The sequence below is a fragment of the Dermochelys coriacea genome, chromosome 8 (assembly GCF_009764565.3).
Source record: "Dermochelys coriacea isolate rDerCor1 chromosome 8, rDerCor1.pri.v4, whole genome shotgun sequence".
Taxonomy (NCBI): domain Eukaryota; kingdom Metazoa; phylum Chordata; order Testudines; family Dermochelyidae; genus Dermochelys; species Dermochelys coriacea.
Genome location: NC_050075.1, coordinates 72,411,385 through 72,425,022, shown reverse-complemented (window position 1 = coordinate 72,425,022; position 13,638 = coordinate 72,411,385). Strand labels below are relative to the sequence as shown.

The 13,638-nt window shown below is 43.3% G+C and overlaps 1 protein-coding gene and 1 long non-coding RNA gene across 2 annotated transcripts in view; one reads left to right on the top strand and one right to left on the bottom strand.

The window, feature by feature from the left end:
- The window catches only part of DPYD (dihydropyrimidine dehydrogenase), a 542,721-nt gene that overhangs the window by 212,229 nt on the left and 316,854 nt on the right, over positions 1–13,638 (bottom strand). The window lies entirely within an intron of this gene.
- LOC119860747 lies at positions 496–13,604 on the top strand. Its single transcript, XR_005294623.2, has 3 exons — positions 496–665; positions 12,349–12,591; positions 13,284–13,604. It is a non-coding gene; the product is annotated as an uncharacterized LOC119860747 (long non-coding RNA).

The following is a 13,638-nucleotide window of genomic DNA, read 5'->3' as shown; positions in this document are numbered from 1 at the left end:
TGCCCTCCCCCTGCACCCCAACACCTGCCCTAACTCCTGCACTCTGCCCCCTTCATCCCAACCCCTGCACTCTCCTCCTGTATCCTAATGCCTGCACCTCCCTCCTGAGCCCCTAACTCCTTCAGTGTCCCCTTCATACCAACTCCTGCCCCCTATCCCTGCACTGTGCATACCCCCTTCACTCTAAGACCTGTCCCCTCTTGTGCCCTAACCCTGCACTAAACCCCCTTCACTCCTATCCGCTGCACCTCTCTCCTGAGCCCCTAGCCCCTGCACTGTCCCCCTTTGCCGCAACCTTTGTATCCCCCTCCTGCACCCACATGGGGAACCTGACCTGGATGCACAAAGCGGCTGCCATTACTGCTGTGATAAATGAAGTGTGTGTGTGGGGGGGGAATAGCTCCCTTTTATGGACACCCAGCCAGTCACTTACCTATAAAGTCCCTCTTGGTGGCTGTTCTCTGCTTGCTTTACCTGTAAAGGGTTAACAAAGTTCCCCAGGTAAAGGAAAAGGAGTGGGCACCTGACCAAAAAAGCCAATGGGAGGGCTAGAACTTTTTAAAATGGGGGAAAAAAAAAAACCCTTCCCTTTGTCTGCCTGTTGTGGTTCTCCAGGAAAGAGCGGAGACACAGAGCAGCAATGCTGTAAGCAGCTTTAAAATCAGGTACGAAAAAAACATCAAATCATACCTCAACCCTACTTATCTGAAATTCCAAATGTGTAAGTAGATCAGAAATGTTTGGAAAGACGCGATTAGGGTTATTTCTTATTGGCTTGTGGACACCTCTGTGCTAACCCCAGATGCTTTTGTTTGCTTGTAACCTTTAAGCTGAACCCCCAAAAAAGCTATTTTGGTTGCTTAATTTTTGGAATTGTTCTTTTAAGCCTAAATTCTAGACATATTTTCCTTCTTTTTGATTTTAATAAAATTTACCTCTTTGAAGAACAGGATTGGATTTTTGGTGTCCTAAGAGGTTTGGCATAAGTTGTTTAATTAGCTGGTGGCAACATCTGATTTCCTTTGTTTTTTCTTTCTCAGCTCTTCCTCCCGGAGGGGGAGAGGTGGAAGGGCTTTAGGCTACCTGGGTTCAAGGGTTTTTTTGCATTTGGGTGGCGGCAATGTTTTCCAAATCAAGTTCAGAGAAAAGCTGTAATCTTGGGAGTGCAATACAAGCCTGGAGTGGCAAGTATTAATTTTTAAAATCCTTGCTGGCCCCCACCTGCACTCCAAGTGCCCGAGTGGGGAATCAGCCTTGAGAGCTGCTCACTCCTTCCTGGACTGCTGCTCCTCCGCCCTGCAGGAGGCTGTGAGGGGGGGAGCAAGGAGCAATGTCAGGGCTTCCTGCATCCAGGTCACTTTTCCTGCTGGCTGTGTAAGGGGAAGGCAGAAGAGTAGAAGCTCCTGATGCCTCAACACAGCCCTGGTGGGGAAGTGACCTGGATGCAAGGAGCCTTGGTGTGCGTGTTGGGGGAGTGTGTGAAGGTGTGTGTGTTGTGTTGAGGGGAATGTGTGTGCCTGAGAGAGTGTATGAGTGCGCTGTCTCTTTAAGAAAGAACTCATGGTCAGGAGCCTGAACTAGGCTTGTTCAGACACAAGCAGCTGCCAGCAGCTCAGGACCCAGAGAGGCAGCAGCACAGAGATTCCCCCTGTCCCATCACCCCAGCTTAGTGGAAATTGGGTACACGGGTGTGGGGGGAGGGGGACACCCCGCCATCAGCCCCCCACACAGAGCAGACAGGACGACACTCCCTGTCCAGAATGGCCAGGGTAGGGTGACCAGATGTCCCGGTTTTATAGGGACAGTCCTGATTTTTGGGTCTTTTTCTTATATAGGCTCCTATTACCCCCCTACCCCGTCCTGATTTTTCACACTTGCTGTCTGGTCATCCTAGGCCAGGGGTGACTCCAGGGACGAACGGGCCGGGGAGCAGGAACAGTGGCGGCTGCGCACGTGGAGCAGGGTGGCGGAGGGGCACCCCTGCTCTGGAGGAGTCACCTGGCTTGGATGGCTGATCATCCAACTGCCCCCTGCAGCTCAGGTCTCTCCCCCTCCCCCATGCTGCTGCTCGCCTGCCTGCCTGCCCACCCTGCCGCCTCTGTCAGCCCAGCTGGCCCTCGGCAGCAGGGAATCCAAACCCTGCGCACGGCGCCCCTTGGGTGGGCCACGGGCGGGGCCCGTACCACCCACCCTTCAGGCAAGTGGGGAAGAACAATAGAACATGCTGTGATGACTGAGGGGTTGGAGAGGGAGTCACAGGGGGATATGGGCTTGCTAGGCAGAACGTAATGCAGTGTAGCTGTAGCCGTATTGATCCTAAAGAAGAGTTCTATGTGGCTCAAAAGCTTCTCTCTCTCTCTCACCAACAGAAGTTGGTCCAATAAAAAATATTACCTCACCCACCTTGTCTCAATCCGAATGTAAGTTGTTTCTGTTCCTTTCCTGTAATTTAAAAGGAAACCCTATCTAATGTAGCTTGTAGTTAAGAGTCAGATTAGATGAGACTCACAATGAGTGGAGGATGTTTGTTATTTTAAAATCTTTTTTCTCTAATATTCTATTCCAATTGCTTTGTTTTAATAAGGCTGCTGGTGAATAGCACAGGCCATAGGTTGTTGGAGGAATGAAACACAGGTGTCCGAAACCCAGCTGGATTTGAGGGAGATAACCAATTGTTACAGAGGGCAGAGCAGGACTCTGGTCTAAGCTAGGATAGTCATGCGATTCCACCCGGAGACAGTTAAAGATAAGACTAACACTTGATAGACCAGAAAGGGGACAGAAAAGAAGCTAGCTCTCTAATGGTGACAAGCAGATAATTGGAATGGTAACTGATTAGCAATGAGAAATGGTGTTCTTTAAAGAATAAATTCCAAACATCCAAAATGTAATTGTCAACATATAGATGTGCAAATTAGGGGAAAAAACAAACCAAAGAGCTATAATATCAGTAAATTAAACATCAAAATTTATACTTAAAAAAAGAAAAACAAAGAGGCAACTATTTATTTAAGAAAATACTTCATGTTTTAGCAAAGCTCCTGTCATCAACTCTGGACACCTGTACCAGGCTCATTTATTGCCTAATTAAATATTAACAAATCTTGATCCAATCTGTGGCATAATTTTAATTACCGTTTCTCTTAGGAAAGCCACATAATCACTTTTCTATAGCCTGTTCTAGAGGCGGTTTTTGTAAAACCCGTTAGTAAATTGTGATCCATCACTAAAATATTTTCTCCAGATTGCAATAGTAAATCAAGCCACTCCATTACTCTGGAGTGCTGGGAGACTTTCTATTTAAAGAAGCAAACTTTGTTCTTTAATAATCAAATTTAGAAATCTTCATAGAATCATAGAATCATAGAATATCAGGGTTGGAAGGGACCCCAGAAGGTCATCTAGTCCAACCCCCTGCTCAAAGCAGGACCAAGTCCCAGTTAAATCATCCCAGCCAGGGCTTTGTCAAGCCTGACCTTAAAAACCTCTAAGGAAGGAGATTCTACCACCTCCCTAAGGTAACGCATTCCAGTGTTTCACCACCCTCTTAGTGAAAAAGTTTTTCCTACTATCCAATCTAAACCTCCCCCATTGCAACTTGAGACCATTACTCCTCGTTCTGTCATCTGCTACCATTGAGAACAGTCTAGAGCCATCCTCTTTGAAACCCCCTTTCAGGTAGTTGAAAGCAGCTATCAAATCCCCCCCTCATTCTTCTCTTCTGCAGACTAAACAATCCCAGCTCCCTCAGCCTCTCCTCATAAGTCATGTGCTCTAGACCCCTAATCATTTTCGTTGCCCTTCGTTGTACTCTTTCCAATTTATCCACATCCTTCCTGTAGTGTGGGGCCCAAAACTGGACACAGTACTCCAGATGAGGCCTCACCAGTGTCGAATAGAGGGGAACGATCACGTCCCTCGATCTGCTCGCTATGCCCCTACTTATACATCCCAAAATGCCATTGGCCTTCTTGGCAACAAGGGCACACTGCTGACTCATATCCAGCTTCTCGTCCACTGTCACCCCTAGGTCCTTTTCCGCAGAACTGCTGCCGAGCCATTCGGTCCCTAGTCTGTAGCGGTGCATTGGATTCTTCCATCCTAAGTGCAGGACCCTGCACTTATCCTTATTGAACCTCATTAGATTTCTTTTGGCCCAATCCTCCAATTTGTCTAGGTCCTTCTGTATCCTATCCCTCCCCTCCAGCGTATCTACCACTCCTCCCAGTTTAGTATCATCCGCAAATTTGCTGAGAGGCAATCCACACCATCCTCCAGATCATTTATGAAGATATTGAACAAAACGGGCCCCAGGACCGACCCCTGGGGCACTCCACTTGACACCGGCTGCCAACTAGACATGGAGCCATTGATCACTACCCGTTGAGCCCGACAATCTAGCCAGCTTTCTACCCACCTTATAGTGCATTCATCCAGCTCATACTTCCTTAACTTGCTGACAAGAATGCTGTGGGAGACCGTGTCAAAAGCTTTGCTAAAGTCAAGAAACAATACATCCACTGCTTTCCCTTCATCCACAGAACCAGAATCTCATCATAAAAGGCGATTAGATTAGTCAGGCATGACCTTCCCTTGGTGATCCATGCTGACTGTTCCTGATCACTTTCCTCTCCTCTAAGTGCTTCAGGATTGATTCTTTGAGGACCTGCTCCATGATTTTTCCAGGGACTGAGGTGAGGCTGACCGGCCTGTAGTTCCCAGGATCCTCCTTCTTCCCTTTTTTAAAGATGGGCACTACATTAGCCTTTTTCCAGTCATCCGGGACTTCCCCCGTTCGCCACGAGTTTTCAAAGATAATGGCCAAGGGCTCTGCAATCACAGCCGCCAATTCCTTCAGCACTCTCGGATGCAATTCGGCCGGCCCCCTGGACTTGTGCACGTCCCGCTTTTCTAAATAGTCCCTAACCACCTCTATCTCTACAGAGGGCTGGCCATCTCTTCCCCATTTTGTGATGCCCAGCACAGCAGTCTGGGAGCTGACCTGTTAGTGATGGGGGGGAAAGCACAACCCTTGTTAAAATCCTAGCACAAAGAATCAATGTTACAGACACTCTAAAACATGACCAATTATTTTTTTAAATATGTGAATAATCCACAATATTTTTATTGCTGGATGAAGCAACAAACAGAGAATCAGCATTACCTTCTGAGCATATATTTAAATTTTCTGCTGGAATGACTTGCAAATATCAAAGCATGTTTCATAGTTACCTGCAACATTTTCTCTTTCCACCAAGGATTAAGAATGTTTACATTCTATAAACATAGATTAGCATCATTACATATTTAGGGTGAGAAACATGTGTAAAATATATAATCCAGTTGGGAATGAACTTAAATTGGCATGTACTTAATTTCAGTATGTGCTTAACCAGATCCAGTTACAGAGAACGAGGTCTTGATTTGACTTTTGGGAAGGTAGGAGGGCCTGGTACAGTAGAAGAAATATTTTTCCAGGTTCCCATGATAAATTAGTATAAGTGCTATTCACTAAATTTCCAATTTGATATCACAAGATTTTCAATCATCTTTATTTGTTTTAAACACATTTCTTCTCTCTTTAGGCAAAATTCCTATTGAAGCCAAAGGGAGTTTTGCCTAGGAAGGACTGCAAGACTGGGGCCATTTATCAGTACTGTTTCTTTGAATCTGATTACCTACAGTGCTGCATGTTTAACATAATTGTGGAAAATATAAACCATGAAATGTCAATCCCAGCTAATTTGATCTTGATCCTAATCCAGCACTTCTACATTCTGTAAGAGATTCAAACCATTTTAATTCAATACTTGCTGTTACAGAGGATCTTTATTATAGATTTTGATCTTGGCTTAGAGGCTTCGTCTACTAAAAGTCATTAAATTAAGCAATGTTTCCTTATGTATTGGCTATGCAATATGCAGAGTCAAAAACCAGTACTGCCCACAAAATGGCCTGTTTTTATTTTGTTTTAATAATGATGTAAAAATGAAAACAATTGACATAAACAATCACAGTAGATCTAATCTAACGTAAATTAGTAATTAGTTACCAGAAGAGATAAAATTAAGACACAGTTTATGTGAGTGAAACATGAAGACTCTTTTGTAGTTATTTTTCTATGAAGCAATTTGTAAAAGCTTTTAAATCATATTTCACACACACTGAAACAAATGAATGTTCTAACTATAATGGTGGTTCTCCTATAACCGTAACATGGACTCTTAATCACTCATTGGCCTGAAAACAGGATTATGGGGGCAAATCAGCCCTCACCTTTATGGCTAGAGTTCAGTCGATAGCATTTTTAGTGAACATTCTTTACTTGCTTTACTGCACTATATGGCTTGTTTTCCATGAGACTGATTTTAAAAGCTTAGATAAGAGTTTATACAAACAAACATGTCTTTTACTCCTTTGTAAGCTTTTAAAATATCCACCTATATAAATTTACTGAAAATTGAATTATTCTGAGACTATGATGTCACCACGATTTGAAAACACTGGAGGCCTTTGATTCCTCAGGGCATGGCATATTAGAACAGGATATAAGCAGGAGAGTGGGATTTCAAGCATAGCTCTCCATAGAGCACTGGTCAAGGAAGCGAATATAACCTGGCTGACAAAAGTGTGGCTCCCAGCACACTTGATCTGCTATCTGGGAGCAAGGTCTGGCTCCTGTCCCATCTACATTATTGTGGTCAAGAGCACACAAAAGAGGTTGCATTCTTCTCCTTTTTGAAGGAGCAATAAATTTAGCTGCCAGATGCAGCCAATCTCTACCTGCCTCAGTTGTATTCCTCTGAGCCACACGAGGGTTTACACTGCCATTTGAGTCATAATTTACTTTAAACTAAAAATTATTTTTGTAGACTGTTGTGCCAATACACAAAGAACATATATGAATACACAAAGAACGTATATGCTGAAAATGAGATTCCTTATTTCAGAACTTGTTTGGAAATTCCTTTAATATAATAACCACTTTTTTGTACTGCACTTACACAACCCACTACCACCTTTGAGAAGAAAAAATCTCACTTTTTATTTAAATGTGTGTCATCCTGTTACCTTGTGATAATTTGGGTCACAAAGATGATGCCACATGTACTTAATTGGTCCAGTCCTGCAATCAATCCATATTGAAAACTCCCTTAACTTCCATAGGCACTTCATACATGGAATGATTGCAAGATCAGATCCCTTGTAAAATAATATACATTTTTAAAGTAGCTTTTTTCCCCAGAAGTAGAAGCATGCTGAGAATAGCAAACTACCTTCACAGTACACACACTGATATCAGTAATCTTGCTCCTTGTCAAAATACTTCCTATACAAATGCAAGTGCTGACTGTTTGAGACACTTAAAAAAAGGACTTTTATATCTCTCTGCTATCATACTTCTCCATGTTAATAGAACATAAATTGTTTGTGAGTATACAAGCACCTCTGCATTTAAAAAAAAACAAAAAACAAAACCACCACCACCAGAATCTATACCAAAAACTCATCTTCTCCTCATTAGATATCACTTTGAATATTTAACCAACTTTATGGATAAAAGAGCATTTTTCTGTTTTAAATCATCAATCCTAGCATATCTAGACTCACTTTCTTTTTTAAGCGAAGATAAGTTACCCAATTAAAAACTAAATGAGCTATTTTTGTTAGTTGATTGGACATAGAGTTCACATAATAAATCAACAGGAGTTTTATATGCTAGTCTATGTGGCTAACCTCAAGCAGCACTTGTATCTATTGCTTGTGTGATCAGAAGACAATAAAATATTTTATCATCTGATCATCTGAAGAAACTCAAAAGACTGAAATGTCTTTGAAATACACAGGCATTTGTATATCAAATTACTGCTGAAATCCCCAACCAGAGTAACTCTTGCACAATCCATTTGAATATAGCTTCAATATTCAAAAAAATCAATAATTTAAACCACAGGTTGAACATTTTACTGCTTCCACTGCATACTGTCATTTTTCGAAATGAAAATGCTAATGGCACTAAAGGGGAAAGCTCCAGTCAGAAGCGATGCATGAATGCAAGCATGAAATGGCTAAAATACTGGTTTGGTCTCTTCCCATCCCCCCAATCACCCCATCTAGGACAAAACAACTTAAAATCAACAACTGTCATTTTAGCACTTCTAAGAAATGTGGTTTGTGTGTGCTTATATTTTTGTGTATGACCAGTTAAATATAAAAGACATTTCATAGTAAACATGAATCCTGAATGTAATACATTTAAGTCATATTATTAAGTTGCATTGTTTATGCATATCTCTAAGCTAACATCTGAAAACATTGGCTAGACCACTGATAAGCACTTTTCCGTGTATAGTAAAGCCTGCATGTGTTATGCACATGAAGAAGTTGAAAGTATGTATTATAAATACTCAGCAATCCAAAGCACGCTGCATAAATACACATGACCTATGATGGTTTGCTTTGAAAAGTGTGTGTAACCCAATACACATTATATGAAATCTGCATGACCAAAATGGTATGGCCACTATGGGAGAAATTATAAGCAACAAACAGATTGAGTGGGTAAATGAAGCAGGTATGTCCAGACCAGGAGAACTGGAAAGAGAGAGCTCATTGATGATAAGGGGTCTAGAATAGGAGGAAGCAAAGCCACTTGTAGAGATTGTCTGATAATAAAGGACGGTTCATCCCATGTATGGATTGCAAGGTCAGATATAGTCTGTGCACAGCCTGAAAGTGACTGCTGCTATCGGCAATTCTTCAATATTATTAGACACCTAAGGAAATTCTAAGGGACAAACTTTGTTAGTTGGATTAGAGAAATAATATATTACTTTCTCAACCAAAAATATCTCCAGAGAAGCTATGTTATCAATATATTCAAGGGTTAGCCTGGAAATTCCAAAGTTCATTTTGGAGAAGTCATGACACATTTAACAGTATACAGATAACCAGCTATATGGCAGCTAAAGAAACTTAACTTTTTCCTTTAGCACTGCCATCATGAACATTCATAAACTCCGTTGATAACCTCATCCAACCTTCACAAAAATTAATCTACCCACTGACCATAACCAATAATTAATTTAAATCTCAAAATGATAAACTGCTTCAAACTAGGAAAAACCAGAACATTTCATTTAGAAAATTTCAGAACAACTATTTTGAAAATTTTCTTTGAAAAGATACTGAATGGGAAATTGATCAAAACCAGTCCTCTCTGCCAACACTTTTGGTTTTGACAAATCAGCATTTCCTAGTGAAAAATGTTCTGCCAAAAGATTCCTGACCAGCTCTATTGAATATCGTATTTTCAAATCAGAGCGGTCGTGTAGACTCCAGCCCTTCATCATAGCCAGACATAGCCCATGAAAAAGATGTATTTTTAACAATTTGTGAATGGACAATAACATACTGAGGGGGAAATCATTACTTCTGGTCCCAAAGACTCCAAGTACAAGTCATAAGGACACAGAGTTGAAGTATATTCACAAATCTCCTTGGCAGAGATCACGACACCTCTATAGAAAGAACAAATTTACCATGATGACAGAGCATCACTTTGTATATTGAAAACTTGTGACTAGGAAAACAGTTATAAAATTGAATGAAAGTAATTGATGTTACAAGGGCAGAATTAAGGTTGCTTGTGTAAACATAGCTTTGTATTTGCATGATTTTAATTGTTTAGGGATTTTTAAAGTAAAGCTTTACTTAGAATGAGGAGGTTAGTCACCCTGTGCAGTAACTGACATTCTTCGAGATGAATGTCCCTGGGGGTGCTCCACTTCAGGTCAAGGTGTGTCCCAGCGCCTTTGATCGGAGATTTCTATAGCAGTACCCCCATGGGCTGTGCACGTGCTGTGTCTGCCCCTCGAGCTGTCAGTGTTAGAATAGTGCGTGCACTGCCCAGGCTCCTCAGTTCCTTCTCTACAACCGAGTGCGTTATGAATTTCAAAGTAGAGGGGAGGAGGGCGGGTAGTGGAGCACCCAGAGGGACACTCCTCTCAAAGAACGTCAGTTATTGCACAGGGTGAGTAAACTCCTCCTCTTATTCTTTGAGAGATGTCCCTGAGGGTACTCCACTTCAGGTGACTGAAAAGCAGCATGCCTTAGGATGGTTGGGACTTCGGATGAGGCAAGAAGGCTGTTGATAAGATAGCTCTACCCAATCTGGTGTCGGACGCTGCAGTGTGGATGAGAGTGTAGTGATTGGCGAAGGTAAGGTTCAATGCCTTGCATTTGTCAGACAGTGGGACATTACGGAGAAAGGCCGTGGAAGTGGAGACAGTTCTTGTAGAGCGTATGTCCTAATTGATGTAGGAGGGTGTATTTGTCTCAGTTGGTAACAAAGGCGTATGCAGTCAGCAACCCATTTGGAAAGTCTCGGTGCAGAGATAGTGTTTCCCTGTGAGCCTTGAGTAGTAGAGACAAAAAGTCTGGGGGGTTTTCTAAACGATTTTGTTCTATCCAGTTAAGAGGATAATGCTCTGCGAACAGCAAGAGTGTGCATTGCTGTTTCAAAGGCGTTAGTGTGAGGTATTGGGGAAAATTTTGGGAGGTGCATAGGCTCATTGAGGTGAAAGGAAGAGTGTAGCTTAGGTAGGAACTTTGGATGAGTGTGGAGAGTGACCTTATCGCAGAAGAACGTGGTATACGGAGGGTCTGCCATAAGCACCCCCATTTCGCCTACTCGTCTGGAAGACATGATTGCTATGAGGAAGGCGGTCTTCATGGATAGGTGAAGAAGGGAGCAGGTAGCCATTGGTTCAAAGGGTTTATCCATCAGGGCTTTGAGGACTAGGTGTAGATCCCAAGGTGCAGTAGGCGGTTTCATATCTGGGTATAACGTCTGGATACTCTTCAGGAACCTTTGGTGATTGGATGGGCAAAGGACCGTAATGTTGTCAATCTTATGGTGAAAGGCGGTGATTGCCGTGAGGTGGACCTTAAGTGAGCTCATGGAGAGGTCAGATGTTTTAAGGCATAACAAGTAATCCAGTATCAGTGGGAGTGGAAGCAGAAACTGGAGAAGTCTGTTTGTCAGCGCACCAAGATGTGAACCGTTTCCATTTATGCAAGTAGGTAGTGTGCGTGTTGTGTGTTCTGCTGTGTAGAAGGACAGTGCTCCTTCCTTCAGACATGTTGGTCTGAACATGTTAACGCCTCACTAGAAAACCATTGATTAGCCAGGCCCTCAAGTGGAGACTTGCATAGGGTGAAAGAGTTGTCCCCGGCGTTGTGAAGGGAGATTGCCTGAGGAATGGTGGCTTGACCGACATGTGCATGAGAAAGGAGTACCATGGTTGTCTGGGCCATACTGGGCTATGAGAATGATGTTGGCTCTGTCTGTTCATATCTTCTGAATTACTCTGTTCAAAAGAGGCATTGATGGGAACGCATACATGAGAGATTTGGTCTATGGGAGCATAAAGGCGTCTCCCATGAGTGTTTCCCCAGGCCTGCTCTGAAGCAGAATGTCGGGCATTTTTTGTTCGTTGCTGTGGCAAACAGATCCTGTTGGGGATAAACCCAGGTCTGGAAAATGTTGGAAAGAATGGTGTTGTGGAGTTCCCACTCATGCTGTATGGGGAACAATCAGCTGAGCTCGTCTGAGGTGGTATTCTGAACACCTGGCAGATATGCGGCGGAGATATGGATATTGTGTTGAAGGCACCAATTCCAAAGTTTTACCGTCTCTGTGCAGAGGGAGTGGGACCGGGCTCTGCCCTGTCTGTTGACACAAAACATGCACGCAGTCTTGTCTGTCATGATTCGAATTCAGCAGTTTCAGATGATGGGAAGGCAATGGAGGCAGGCATTACGTACGGCTCTGAACTCTAGCAAATTTATGTGAAGCCTGGTTTCTGAAGTGGCCCAGAGGCCCTGAGTTGTGAGGTGGCCCATGTGTGCTCCCCATCCTGTGAGGGATGCATCTGTAGTGATGGTAATTGAAGGGGGATCTTGTCAGAAGGGAATCCCAGTACAGAGGTAGATGGGAGAGGTCCACCACAGAAGTGAGTCCTTGACTTTCTGGGGCATAGTTAATAACTTGTTTAGCCTGTGTGTGTTTGGTTTGTATACCATGGCTAACCAACCCTGAAGGCATCGCATATACAGGTGAGCATTTGTGACCACAAATGTGCAAGCAGCCATGTGTCCCAAGAGCTGCAGGGAGTCTTGGACTGTAGTCTGTGGGCTGGCATGTATCTGGGTAATAAGGGTGCCAATTGTGTGGAATCTGTCCTTGGGAAGAGATGCAAGACCAGTAGTGGAATTGAGGTGGGCGCCAATGAAGTTGATTTGTTGGATAGGTTGTAAGGTAGATTTGTTTTTGTTTATTTGCAGGCCCACAGTGCAGAAGCAGTGAAGGTTGCAAGAGTTGCGTGGTTCACTTCTAACTGAGTGGGGCACTTGAGAAGACAATCATCCAGATAAAGGAATATGAGGACCCCTTTTTTTCTGAGATGTGCTATTGCAACTCCTAGCACCTTTGAGAAGACACATGGTGCAGTGGAGAGGCCAAATGGGAGGATCTGTATTGGTATTGTTGCATTCCCCGGCAAACCTGAGGAAACGTCGATGGTCAGGGTGGGTAGTAACATGGAAATATGTGTTTTGGAGGTCGAGGGTTGAAAACCAATCTCCTTGCTCCAGCGTCAGAATTATCATTGGGAGAGTAACCATCCGGAATTTCTGTTTCTTGACAAACTTGTTCGAATGCTGAAGATCAAGATAAGGTGTCAACCACTGTTTTTCTTTTCCGTCAAGAAATAGTGGGAGTAAAACCCTTTCCCTCTGTGTTGAGGGGGTACTTCCTCTATTGCTCCGAGATGTATGAGGTGTTGTACCTTCTGACGGAGCAATTATTCATGAGAGGGGTCCCTGAAGAGGGATGGGGTGGGAGGGTGGGTGGGAGGTAAGGAGAGGAAGGAGATGGCATAACCCGATCTGATGATTTCCTTGACCCATTCCAGGTCTGTAGTGATGGTTTTCCAGTTGGCCAGGAATGGACGCAAACTGTGTCCAAACATATGGTTGGTGGGAGCTGGCGCTGGAGAGGGTGCGAGGTTTTCTATATCCTCGACCAAGACTTCAAATTTGTTTATTTGGGTTAGGAGGGTGGGTCGCTACTGTTTGCGGAGGGTGACATCATTGGTTCCTGGGTCTATGTCATTGTTGTTGTTGAGTATCATATTGTCTTAAAAGTGGATGTTGCACAAAGGTATGGTAACGCGGTCATTGATATGGCTGATATCTATATTGTCTTTTCTTTGAGGCAGGTGTTTGGATGCCTAAGGATTGGATTGTGGCATGTGAGTCCTTCATGGAGTGAAGGATCTCATTGGTCGAAGAAGTGAAGAGCTTATCTCCATCAAAGGGGAGATCTTTGACAGTATTCTGTATCTCCTTTTGAAAGGAGGAAGAAGCAAACCACGAGGCCCACTGCATGATGACGGCTTGGCTGTGGATCTGGCAACTGCGTCCGCAGCATCAAGGGCAACTTGAAGAGCTGTCCGGGAGATCAATTGACCCTCGGATACACTGCTTTAAACTGTTGTTGTTTATCCTCTGACATATCATCAATAAATTGCATTACTTTAGCATAATTTTTGTGGTCATATTTTGCTAAGAGCA